General features: G+C 39.6%; 1 protein-coding gene across 3 annotated transcripts in view; it reads left to right on the top strand.

The window, feature by feature from the left end:
* Nucleotides 1-14004, top strand: part of PTPRA (protein tyrosine phosphatase receptor type A) — a 159283-nt gene that overhangs the window by 23918 nt on the left and 121361 nt on the right. Inside the window, exon 1 of one of the 3 annotated variants that reach the window (XM_073878318.1) lies at nucleotides 5075-5098. The exons of the other annotated variants lie outside the window; for them this stretch is intronic. The gene's annotated coding sequence lies outside the window, so the exon portion shown is untranslated. Of the gene's footprint in view, nucleotides 1-5074; nucleotides 5099-14004 lie in introns of those variants that run through there. 3 annotated transcript variants of the gene reach the window in all.

Here is a 14004-nt window from a genome sequence, read left to right on the forward strand (position 1 = left end):
AGAGAGAGATCACAAGCAGGGGGAGTGGGAGGGAGAGGGAGAAGCAGGCTCCCCGCAGAGCAAGGAGCCTGATGCAGGGCTCGATCCTGGGACTCTGGAATCATGACCTGAGCTGAAGGCAGCAGCTTAACCAACTGAGCCACCCAGGCGCCCCTCCCTGTTTTCTAAAAAAATCATTTAAACATATCAGCATGGACTCCTGGATTCCTGTTTTGCTAATCTTTCATTTGTTTTGATGCTCAAATTATCTCTGATTTGGTCAGTGGGAACTCTTTCAAGCTGGCTCCTATGCCTTTTCTTCATGTCCCCATCATTCTTTGATCACTTACTTTTCTTTTTTTTTTTAATTCTATTTATTTATTTATTTGAGAGAGAGACAGAGATAGCAACAGAGAGCAGGAGCTGGGAGGAGAAGGAGAAGCAAGTCCCCTGCTTAAGCAGGGAGCCCACCATGCGGGGCTCTATCCCAGGACACTGGGATCATGACCTGAGCCAAAGGCAGATGCTTAACCTACTGAGCCACCCAGGCATCCCAAATCACTTACTTTTCTTACTTTTTGGCACAAGGTTTTCTATGCCCAGGCCTAGAATCAACCATTTCATGAAGGAACTCTGATTTCTTTTGTTAGAGGTTGTATTTATTTATTTGTTTTTTTAAGATTTTATTTATTTGGGAGAGAGAACGTGTGAGAGAGAGCGAGCGAGCATGAGTGGTGGGAAGAGAGAGAAGCAGACTCCCTGCTGAACAGGAAACCCGTTATGGGGCTCGATCCCAGGACCCCGAGATCATGACCTGAACTGAAGGCAAATGCTTAACTGATTGAGCCACCCAGCTGCCCCGAGGATGTATTTAGAAAACAAGATCTGGACACCAGATGTGGTCCTTGCTACTGGGGTGTCATTGCTCTTAGGCTGTATTAGAAGTCAGACGTAGGATATTGTTTTTAAGTGTACCCAGCATTTAATTTACAAGTATGACTGAGTGATGCCATGAAGAGGTCAGTGCCATTGAAGGAAGTTTACTTATAGTTCCCCAGAAGCAGGAGGCACACCATTCTATGCAGGGTCCGTCACATGGGAAATTGTTAGGGGTATGTTCCTTTTTAGGCAGGAAGTGAAACACAGAGTTGTGCTTGTGGTTGGAAGATTTGTAATATTCTTATACATATATGTACATATGCATATAAACATATACAAGCATCCATATCTGCCCAAGAATGTTGAAAGCCATGATTTCACTGTGTTACCTTCACTGATTCCATTTTAACACCAGAGCATTTTTTTCTAGTCTTTGCCTTTTTAATTTGTTCCTCCTTTCTCTGACATTGAGAATGTGGCTTTCTGTCCTTTTGTGCTCCATCTCCCTTAGGTAACAATCCCCTGACTATGAGGGCCATCTCATTGGCCCCAACCCCACTGAGAGTACTAGCTGAGCACCCCCATCTGGTTCCATGAGCCATTTTTATATATAGACAGCTCTCACTTTGCATCATTCTCATGCATGAATTTCTGTTAACATGGTTTTTAATTTTTTATTTTATTTTTAAGTAATCTCTATACCCAGCGTGGGGCTCAAACCCACAGCACTGAGAGCAAAAGTTGCATGCTCCATGGCTGAGCCAACCAGATGCCCCTGACATGGTTTAATTAAATGAGACTAGTCCCCAAATAACAGTTAATGAAATACAAAATACAACCTGTGATCAGGAATAGCTCCTCCAAAAATTTTAAAATTTACTCCAACCCTATAATAGCTGATTAATCTCTCTCTAGACATCATTCAGTTGAAGGTATTCCCTCCCTTTTTTAAGGAAAATTACAATCTCTGCACTGCTGTCAGCTGAACTTTACACAGCTCTGCATTTCCCTCTGTCAGTTCCTCTTGGAATGGTGGGTGGGTAGCAGAAGAGAGGATATGTACAATAATGTATTTTTAGTTCTTTTGAACATAGGGGTTGCTTCAGCCATTGCTATTGATGACAGGAAGTATATTTATAGCTTCAAGGAAGGAGGGCCCTGGTTTAAGAAAACCTGGCAAGCTGTGCTTAATATATTTCATTAAAGTTCATTTGCACTTCATAGGAAGTTCTTGCTGTAGAAGTGTAGTTGCAATGAATGGATTTATGTTATGAAGTATAGGTATTTTCATAAGTATATTCAGTCTGTTCTTGGATTTGGAAAAATCTTCCATTTTGAAATTTCACAATTTGCAATGCCTAAAACAAAGGATACTACAGGATGTGTGTACGGAGAATTCAGATGGTGGCATGCAGTTGTATAGTAAGGATATTGAGGGGGTACTGAATATTGTCACAAGTAGATATTATTCATGAAACTCTCATTGGTCAGCTTCTGTTGTGATTTTCTTTCAAAGATTGAAATCAGGGTGCCTGGGTGGCTCAGTCGTTAAGCGTCTGCCTTCGGCTCAGGTCATGATCCCAGGGTACTGGGATCGAGTCCCACATTGGGCTCCCTGCTCTGCGGGAAGCCTGCTTCTCCCTCTCCCATTCCCCCTGCTTGTGTTCCTGCTCTCGCTGTGTCTCTCTCTGTCAAATAAATAAATAAAATCTTAAAAAAAGATTGAAATCAGATATTGTATATGGATCATAAGATAGTCTGTAAAATCATTTTGGGGTTTTCCACTGGGCATCACATAACTTTCTTATAAGTTTGATTGGGACAGGACTTTTGCCCATGACTATCATGTGCAATGGGCACATTAAACACAAGTTAAATTATTCTGAAGCATTTTCTCTCATTTTCCTACTCCCTTTCTTAATTGAGGGAAGCAAAGAGTTGGTTTCCAAGGATACGTCTTCTCTCTTATGCTGGTTTCAGATTGATGCAGTCATGGAAACCAGGCAGGAAACTTATTCTTGGCAGCTGCTTGCACTGGTCTGATCTTTTCTTTTAAAAGCATTAGATTCTTTAATAATACATTTTGAGAAGGTTGGTGCCAAATGATTCCAGGTCATCTCAAAGGGAGTGGGAATTTTGTTGAATAGCTTTAAGTGACTCAGTTAAATATTAACAAGTTGCTAAACAAAACTGCAGTGATCTCCCTAAAGATTTCTATGTCTAATTTAACCAGAAGGATTATAAATTACAGAATTATTAATGTTTAGTCATTTTTTAGAATACTTTAAAACACTCCTAATTTGAGGATTTTTTGTTTTGAACGTTACAAATTCAAAATATTAGGGGTTGTAGAGCTGAACTTTATTTAACATAATGAAGGTTTTCATCTAGCCCATTAAAGTCTATCTGCTGATGAAATGAAAATATGAAATAATGACTCTTTAAAAGTAATTTTAAAGGGCACCTGGATGGCTTAGTCGGTTAAGCATCCAACTCTTGATTTTGGCTCAGGTCATGATCTCAGGGTTTTGAGATCAAGCCCCGTGTCAGGCTCCACGCTGAGCAAGGAGTCTGCTTGAGATTCTCTCTCTCTCCTTCTCCCTCTGCCCCACCATCCCCCCCGCGCCACTGTCATGCACACGTGCATGTGTAGTCTCTCTTAAAAAAAAATTTAAAAAATAAAATATTTTGTGGATTCTGAAGCTGACTGCCTTGGTTCAAATCCAGCTCTACTATTTTTTAGATACGTAACATGGGACAAGCTACTTAACCTCTCTGTGCTTTAGTTTCCTTATCTGCAAAGTGGGGGATAATAACGTCATGGGGTTGTCATGAGGAGTAAATGAGCTAAACTATGTCACGTGCTTAATTCATAGGGAGCATTCAGCAAATGCTGACTGTTCGTTTACACATAAGGAATAAGGCTGAATAATAAATCCAGAAAAGGTTCGCACTGAATTCATTTATGAAGGACTTTAAAGAAGGAAGGTATTTTTGACACATGTATTATTTTTTAGGTTAACAAGAATGGTGGAGGACTTATGAATCTCTTCCCTATTGGAAATGAATAAATCACCTGTTTTTAGATCGCTTGTAAAGATTTAGTATTGGGTTTACATAATTTAGCAAGATATTTACTGATTCGAGAAACATTGATTGTTGGATTGCTACATGCTAAGTAGGTGCTGGGATTTCAAAGGTGAATGAGACACATCCTCTTCCCTGGGGGGCTTCCTGTTTTGGAGGGGTGTAGGTGGAGAAGGGTGAATAAGTGAAGATGACCTATTATAAAACTTAATTCTTTATACATTGTGTTAAGTGCTACACTAGCAGAATTTTAAATAAAAAAAAATGATATGGAAATAGGAGACAGCACAAATTAACTTAAACGTACAAGGGGCACCTGAGTGGCTCAGTTGGTGGAGCTTCAGACTCTTGGTTTGGACTCTGGGTTTTGTCTCAGGTCATGGTCTGAGGGATGTGGGATCAAGCCCCATGTTGGGCTCCCTGCTCATGGGGGAGTCTGCTTGTCGCCTTCTCTCTCTGCCCCTCTCCCTGCTTATGCTTCCTCTCACTCTAAAATAAGTGGGTAAATCTTATTAAAAAAAAAAAGAAATATGCAAGAGTAATATAAAGAAAACTGTAGAGCCTTAAATTCGATATTTATGCTGTGTTTCTGAATGTGAAAGACTTAAATATTATACAGATACTGTATAGAGGTTTAGTAGGGGTGTTCCCCAAATTATTCTACGGATTTAATGCATGTTTTGTAAGCCCAGTGGGGTACACCTTTTTGAAAGCTTGAGAGATTGCACAGCACAGTTCATTTGGAAGAGTAAATTCAATATTTGAGAAAATTTTGAAAAATTTTGAAAAAGAACAATAATTGGAGAGCCATAGAAGTGGGGAAGGTATGTGACAGTTGACTCTGAAAAAATATATCACAGAGTTAAAGGTATTAAAGGAAGTGCCTGGCTGGCTCAGTTGGTAGAGCATGTGACTCTTGATCTTGGGGTTCTAAGTTTGAGACCCACGTTGGGTGTAGAGATTACTTAAAATCTTTTTTTTTTTTTTTTAAGATTTTATTTGTCAGAGAGAGAACGCATGCACGAGCAGGAAGAGGCGCAGAGGGAGAAGCAGGCTCCATGCTGAGCAAAGACCCTGATGTGGGACTTGATCCCAGGACACTGGGATCATGACCTGAGCCAGAGGCAGATGCTTAACCGACTGAGCCACCCAGGTGTCCCAATTTTTTTTTTTAATTTAAAAAAAATTTTTTTAAAGATTTTATTTATTTGTCAGAGAGAGTGAGTGACCACACAAGCGGGGGGGCAGAGGGAGAAGCAGGCTCCTCGCTGAGCAGTGAGCCCGATCCGGGGCTCAATCACAGGACCCTGGGATCATGACCTGAGCTGAAGGCAGGCGCTTAACCGCCTGAGCCAGCCAGGCATCCCATCTTTTTTTTTTTTTTTTTAAGATTTTATTTATTTATTTCATGCCACGCATGGGGGGCCAGAGGAGGGGACACAAGCAGAGTCCCTATTGAGCAAGGAGCCTTGTGCTGGCCTCTGTCCCAGGACTCTGGGGTCATGACCTGAGCCGAAGGCAGACACTTAACCAACTGAGCCACCTAGGCGCCCCACAAATTTATTGATGAAATTAAAATATAGTAATTATTGAGTACAACTTTTTGTAATAATAGGTTTATTAATGAAAAAAGTGGAATTCTTTTTTAGGGTGATACAGTTTGCCTAATTGGGGTTCAGAGTTAGTATTTCCTATTATCAAAATTGATTATAAATGATATATGATTTTATATGTTTCATCTTTGAAAATGTCTTCCTACAGATGTATGCCAAATATTTAAGTTTTATTTATTTTAGAGAGAGAGTGAGCGTGCAAGTAGGGAGGACAGAGGGAGAGAGAGAATATCAAGCAGACGCCCCTCTCCAGCAGGGAGCCCCACACGGGGCTGGATCCCATGACCCTGAGATCATGACCCAAGCCTAAGCCTTAAGTTGGAGGCTTAACTGACTGAACCACCCAGGCACCCTAGCCATATATTGGTATCAGCCCCCAAGCATATGATTTTAATTGAGCACATTAATCACTTGGGAAGCGTTTATAGAATTATAATATATTTTTCTTTTAATATTTGCCTTTTAGCATGCCATTACATAGCAGATTAGTTACTTCTATTTGAAGGTTAGATGGAAGCTCCATAATTTCACCGTTAGACTTTGAAATATGGAAATTTTCTTTGCACTTATATTGAAATCCTAAAAAACTGTAGTTTTGAGCCAAGAAAATATATCCACTGCAAATTTGTTTGGGAATGGAGATCTCACTTATTTTAAATTTGAGGGTGTGGGAAGTGTATAAAGCAACTTTTGACATTGCTTATGATTCAAATACTAGTTTTTGTCTAAATGACTTAATTGAAGTTTAAGTTTCACATATAAGTGCTGTTCTGCCTGGTAATTTTATTTATTTAAAAAAATTTGTTAGATTTTATTTTTAAGTAACCTCTATACCCAGCGTGGGGCTGGAACCCACATTCCCAAGATCAGGAGTTACACGCTATATCAGCTGAGCCAGCCAGGTGCCCCCTGCCCTGGTAATTTTAGATTGAATTTATTAAATCTTATAAATCTGCAGCAAAAGCTAAGTTTCAGAGCCATTCATTATTTGATAATAGTATCTGCAAGAGGTCTTATCATTCTGAAAAATTTCATTCTCAGCCCTGAGCTTAAAAGATTAAAAATCACAAAATTTTACTACAGCAAATCACCACACTGCTCTGTGGTCAGGCGAGTCAGGTTATTCAGCTTTTATTTCTGGCAATAGTTAAGTCCATGACCACGAGTGAAATTCACCATCCACACTGTTTGTTTAATAACACATGATAAATTTAAATATTTTTCGGAGTACCTGCTGGTGAAAAATATAATGAATAAACTGTCTTACATCTTAACAAACGTTGTAAATTATCCAACTAAGCTTTTATCTACTCCACACATATTTTTACCATCAACACATTTTAGCAGATTCCACTTCAAGTTGTACTGAATTAGTATTTTCTCAACTTCTGACCTATAGTTGTTCAACAGACTATTTGTGGAAGCTAATTTTTCATTCACTTTATTGTTTTAAAGATATTTTTTTAATTTTTTAAGTAATCTCTACACATTGTGGGGCTTGAACTCACAACCATGAGATGAAGAATCGCATGATCTGCCAACTGAGTGAGACAGGTGCCCCTATTCATTCAGTTTAAATTTGGTATTGACTCTGAGTAAACAACTGAGCAGTATTGGTAACATGTCAACTCATTGGGAAACAGGGAATCTACATGAACTAATTTGCCTTTTTAAATAGATTATTAATCTTACTCCCTTTGTCCTCAACTTTTGGAGCAACTGGTCTTACTGAAAAGCTAGTAGTCTTAAGTTTATTTTCTCTGAATCTATTTCTTCAGCGCCTAGAGCTGAGCGTGGTTTAACCACCCCATCACTGGCAAATTACTTTCTTCGCTTGGCTAATAGACCAGCCTCTTGGATTTTTCAGACCATGGCATTCCTGTGAATTGGGAATATTGGGTGACTACTTAGTGTGCTAATCTTGATATAGATTGAATTCTCCTAGCACAGCTACAGTGTCATTGCATAATAAACACAAAGCTTTCTCATGTGACTTCATAACAAAGTAACCCACACTCTCTCCACTGTGCTTTATTTTTTATTTATTTTTTAAAAAGATTTTATTTATTTGACAGAGAGAGACACAGTGAGAGAGGGAACACAAGCAGGGGGAATGGGAGAGGGAGAAGCAGGCTTCCTGCTGAGCAGGGAGCCTGACGCGGGGCTCGATCCCAGGACCCTGGGATCATGACCTGAGCTGAAGGCAGACGCTTAACGACTGAGCCACCCAGGTGCTCCTCCACTATGCTTTAAATCAAGACATTGTACACTTTTCTTGTTTTGACATGATGGCCATCCACTGGTAATACAAAGAAGTAAACTATCACAATGCAGTATGCCAGTATGCATATGTGCCAGTCAAAACGCTGTTGAGTTATAGCTTCCTCACTGTGATTTGTGGTGCACTGAGCAGCAGTGCAAAGCTCTGTAAACACCACATATACAAGTAACCACTCAATTCTGCCACTGTAGGTTTGATGCCGTCCATAGGCAACATGTAAATGAGTGAGTGCAGCTGTGTTTGATGTTATTTATGGACACTGGAGTTTGAATTTCACATAATTTTCACGTCATGAAATAATCTTTTGATTTTTTTCAACCATGAAAAAGTGTAAAATCATTCTTAGCTTGCAGCCCTTACTAAAACAGATGGTTTGCTCTCTCCATTTAGCATAAAGCATTACATCAAGGCCAAAATCAAGAAGGAAAAGATAGCATAAAATTTGATTGCATAAAGAGATAATATAAACAAAACTAAAAGATAAACTGAAGGGCGCCTGGGTGGCTAGTGGGTTTAGCGTCTGCCTTCGGCTCAGGTCATGATCCCAGGGGCCTGGGATCCAGCCCTGCATCCCATCAGGCTCCCTGCTCAGCGAGGAGTCTGCTTCTCCCTCTCGCTTTCCCCCTTGCTTGAGCTCTCACTCTCTCTCTCGAATAAAATCTCTTTAAAAAAAAAAATAAACTGCAAATTGGGGAAACGTATTTGGAACCATATGTCGGGAAAAGGTTAATGTCATCCTAGTATGAAAGAGTACCTGTGGATAAGAAACAGACCAAAACACTATTAGAAAAATGGGCAAAGGATGCAAAAAGTTTACCAAATAAAACCTAATGTTGGTAACTATATCAAGTGTTGATCCAGTACTGAACCACAAAAGGCTAAAGAAACCATGGGAGGCTTTCACTTTATACTTCATACACTTTGGTATTGCTTGAGATTTTTTTTAGGCTCCCCATTTTTAAATTTTTCCTTTTATTTTTTTTTATATTTTCAAGATTTTATTAGAGAACACCAAGCAGGGGGAGTGGTAGGCAGAGGGAAGGGGAGAAGCAGGGTTCCCACTGAGCAGGGAGCCCGATGTGGGACTCGATCCCAGGCCCCTGGGATCATGACCTGAGCTGAAGGCAGATACTTAACTGACTGAGCCACCCAGGCACCCCTATTTTAATTTTTTTAAGTAAGCTCTGTACTCAGTGTGAGGCTTGAACTCATGACCCTGAAATTGAGAGTCACATGCTCTACCATCTGAGCCCTCAAGGTGCCGCATTGCTTGAGTTTTTTTGCAGCAAGTAGATACTACATTTATCAGTATTTAAAAAGAAAAAAAGTTTTCTTATAAAATTTTTGAATTGTTATTTGGCTTTCTGGTCCCTAAATTTTCTATTTTCCTAGCAGAGGTAGAGAAAAGAGGGTGAGTTCTTTCTCTTTCCTGCCTCTGCTATGCATGTTGCTCTGGCTTAGAAGACAGCATGCAGCTTAGGCCCTGTGAGGTTCTCCCACCCCAGTCCTGGCTTTTGTGTATTCTTGGGTGTTTTACTAGGCCAACATAATGGGCACTGCTTGCCGTGATGCCATGTTGATTTGGAAATCCCGGTTTGATTTTAAGATGGAAGTTCTATTAAGCATCTTCTAAATAATTTTGATGTTAGGGATTTTGAATTGCTTTTTAATTTTATTTTTGTTATTAAATAGTTATTAATAGAAGCCAGAGGGAAGGGGCATCTGTGACTCAGTTGTTTGGGTGTCCTACTCTTCATTTCGGTTTGGGTCATGGTCTCCTGGTTATGGGATCAAACATTGCAACGAGCTCCATGCTCAGTGTGGAGTCAGCTTGGGATTCTCTCTCTCCCTCTGCCCGCCCTCCCTCCCCCACACACACTCATGTTAAGTAAATAAATCTTTTAAAAAGGTAGAAGCAAGAGGGGTGGAGGGATTCTTTTAAATCAACTCTTAAAATTCTGTCTTTAGTGGAATTCTTGATTTTCCTGGATTTGTTAAATGTTTCTAAAGATGTTTGGCATAGGTATTAACTTCATGGACCTGTTGAATACAGTTTTTTTCTAGTTCTGAATTAAGTCAGTCATGAACAATAACAGAACCTCGTAGGTGGGTAATGCTACTGCATTCGCTCAAGGCATTTGGTTACCAAGGTGATTCACAAGGGATAAGAATTTTACTTTGCATTTGTTTTCAAATCAGGAGTTGTAGAATTTGATGCACATGAAGCATGCTGTTGTTCTTTTCCTATAGTCTATGTAGATGATGTCATTAAACTAGATTTTGGCTTTTAGACTTTGGTTTAAAATACTGGAATGATTAAGTAATAAGTATATTTCATGTGGAAAAGAAATACTGTAATTGTATTGAAATAAGCTGAACAAGAGGAAACTTAATTACCTTGAGAATAGCAGAAAATAAAGTTGTAATACCAGTTAATATACAGTGTAGCAGCTACAACTGGGGAAAGGGGAGTATGAGAGGGAGTAAAAGTAGGGTGTAAATTACAAGAAGTTTGGGAGAAAATGACTTTGTGATCTGTGAGAGCCAGAATTGGGAATACTAGGTAGACATGTTCATGTCCCTAGATTTTAAGAAGGCATACTTCAAGAAGTTCACAAGATATGAGTATGAATCAATAGGAATGGTATACTAAAAGGAAAGTCAGTTTAAAGAAAAACAAAAACTGCTCTTAAAGATAGGTAGGTGATTACTTCTTTTGGGGGGGCCAGAGAAAAAGGGAGAGAGAATCTTTTTTTTTAAGATTTATTTATTAGAGAGAAACAGCACACAGAGGGAGAGGGAGAAGCAGACTCTCCAGTGAGCAGAGAGCCTGATTCAGGGCTCCATCCCAGGACCCAAGATCATGACCTGGGCCGAAGGCAGACGCTCAACCCACTGAGCTACCCAGTTGCCCCGGAGAGAATCTTAAGCAGGCTCCAAGCCCAGCACAGGGCCTGACATGGGGCTCTATCTCACAACCCTGAGATCATGACCTGAGCCTAAATCAAGAGTCGGACATTTAACCGACTGAGCCATCCAGGTGCCCCAAGTAGGCAGTTACTTCTAATAGATACTCAGACTTGATTAAGAAATTTGGAAACAGGAATTTTGGAAAATATAGGTCATTAGTCTATCAACAAGCATAGAAAAAGTAACTTAGTTTTAAAATTTAATTAGTATTAAAACTATTTTTTAAATGAAAAAGTTCTTTAATCTTTTATGGCTTTTACTACTGTTCTCTAGTCCTGTACTTCCAATATGATAGTCCTCAGCCCTGGGTGCTAGTGTGTTGGTCAGCATATATGTAGAACATTTCCATCATCACAGAAATTTCTCTTTGGAAATGCTATGAAAATGAGATATGGGGCGCCTGGGTGGCTCAGTCGTTAAGCGTCTGCCTTCAGCTCAGGTCATGATCCCAGGGTCCTGGGCTTGAGCCCATCGGGCTCCCTGCTCAGCGGGAAGCCTGCTTCTCCTCCTCCTGTTGCTTGTGTCTCTCTCTGTCAAATAAATAATAAAATCTTAAAAAAAAAAAAAGAAAATGAGATATATTATTAGAAAAGCTAGTAAAAGTAAGTGAGGGTAGGGGTGCCTGGATGGCTCAGTTGGTTGGGCGACTGCCTTTGGCTTGGGTCATGATCCCGGGGTTCTGGGATCGAGTCCTACCCTGCTCTGTGGGGAGCCTGCTTCACCCTCTGCCTGCCACTCCCCCTGCTTGTGCACTCTCTCTCTCTCTCTCTCTCTCTCTCTGTCAAATAAATAAAATCTTAAAAAAAAAAAGTGAGAATAATGGGGTACTTTTCTATCCAGAAATTTTACTGAAGAATTATGTCTCATAATCCTGAGACATTGGTATGTGCTTTTTTGTTAATATTGCATTTTGTCCTTTATTTTGAAATAATTTTAAGTTTACAGAGAAGTTGGAGTAATGGTACAAAGAGCCTTTTCCCTTCCTGAGCCGTTTGAGAGTAAGTTGTTCACTTGATGCTCCATCAGCTTTGAATACTTCAGTGTGTATTTCCTACAAATGGGGACATTCTCCCATGTAGCCACAATACATCCATTAAAATCCGGAGCTTAACAGTGATACAGTAGTACCAGCTAGTCCTCAGATCCCATTCAGGTTTTACCAGTTGTCCCAATAATAACCTGTAAACAGAAGGATCCAGTTCAGAATCACACAGTAAATTTTGTTGTCCTGTCTTTGACTTGATCATCTTGATATTTTTGAAGAGCATAGGCTAATTATTTTGAAGATTATGTCTTCATGGTGCTAGATTCAGAATGTGCATTTTGTCAGGAATACCACGTAAATGGTGCTGTATTCTTGTTTTGTCAGGAGGTACACTGTTTCTATGTGTCTCGTTTCTTATGTTAATCGTGATCACTTGATTAAGATAGAGTCTGCTGGTTTTCTCTACTATAAATTTGCCTATTTTTTCCTTTGTGGCCAGTAAATACTTTGTGAGGAGGAAGCACTTTGAGACCATGTGAATACCTCGTTCCCTATCAAGCTTTCCCCCACTAGTTTTAGCATCATTGGTATTTCTTGGCGGGATTATTACTCCAATGGTTGCCAAATGATGATTTTTCTAATTTTATAATTTCTTTCACATTTGTCAGTTGACGTATCATTATAAGGAAAAGCCTCTTTTCCCCGTTTATGTATTAACTTAAATTCATATGTATTTATGCATTTCTGTTTTATTCAGTGAGTTATTATGTATTATTGTCATGTTACCTTGATGCTAAATTTGTCCCAGATTTGGCTAGTGGGTGCCTCTGGCTTCAAGCTGGCTCCTGTATCCTTTTAACATGTTCTCTTATTCTTTGATCACTTCCCTTCCTGATTTGTGGTACAAGATGTTCCAGTCTCTTCCTGTACTTTTCCTGCCCCAGCCCTGAAATCAGTCATTTCACCAGGAATTGAAGTGGTTCCTTTTATTGGAGGAGGTATTTAGAAACCAGGTCTAGATGCTAGGTATGATTGTTCTACTGGGGTATGGCTGCCCTAGGCCCTCTAAGTGAATAGAGCATACACAAACATGTATGTATACTTACATATGCATCCATCTGTGTGTGTGACACACACGCACATTAGGTAAGCTTTGTTCAGTCATAAAGTGCTGTTGGCTATTAGTTCAGTGTTAATGAATCAACAATGAGATATATCCAGAAAAAGGAAGATGATGCTTGCTGATCTGTACATGAGGTCATTCCAGAAAGTGCTAACGTATGTAATGCATGGTGAATCTGTGGAAAAGTGGGTAAATTTGTGGATTTGTGAGATGACAAACATAAAAAACGCATAGTGGATGGTGTTGTGCACTGTGAGCATTGTGAGTATTTTTGTGATGAAGGGGTGTCTGACTTTAAATGCTTTTTCTGCATTGAGATGATGTGTTTTGCTTCCTATTAATATGGTGTATAACACTAATATATAGACTTTTAAATAGCAATTAATTAGCTGTTAGCTTCTGTTTTTTCTCATCTTTTGCATTGTATGTTGGGTTTGTTATGAATACTCGGCAAGATTGTATTGCAGGTGTGTCTTCAGGATATCAAATATTAATGAGATTGTTTTTTAAAAATCAACTTAATTGAAGTATAATCATTTCTTTAACCCCAAAAAGTTCCCTTGTATCCTTCCCAGTTATTCCTCTCCATCCCCTTGTTGGGCCCCTGGCAATTGGGATCTGCTCTCTGTCACTACAGATTACATTTGTCTTTTTTTTTTTTTTTTTTTTAAGAGAGCGTGTGAGTGGGGGGAGGGCAGAGGTAGAGGGAGGCAGGGAGAATCTCAAGCGGACCCCATGCTGAATGCAGAATCTGACACAGGGGTTCGATCTCATGACCCTGAGATCATGACCTGAGCTGAAACCAGGAGTTGGAGTTCTGAGCTACTCAGAAGCCCCTACATTTGTCTTTTCTACATTGTTACATATAGTATGTACCCTTTTGTCTTGATTCTTTCACTGAGCATGATGGTTTTTGGGTTTTGGTTTTGGTTTTTAATTGTATTTGCATTTATTTTATGCAGAAATTACTCCTGGACCTTAACTTTTTGTTTCTTTAGTTTCTTCTGGGATATCTTTTCCTTCTGTGCAGCCTCCTCTTCTGGTTTAGGAACAGCCTGCTCTTTTTCCAGTAAGGAGCATCTCGGTG

This window comes from Callorhinus ursinus, unplaced genomic scaffold (assembly GCF_003265705.2).
Source record: "Callorhinus ursinus isolate GAN/ISIS: 27379988/994484 unplaced genomic scaffold, GSC_fseal_2.0 scaffold29, whole genome shotgun sequence".
NCBI lineage: Eukaryota > Metazoa > Chordata > Mammalia > Carnivora > Otariidae > Callorhinus > Callorhinus ursinus.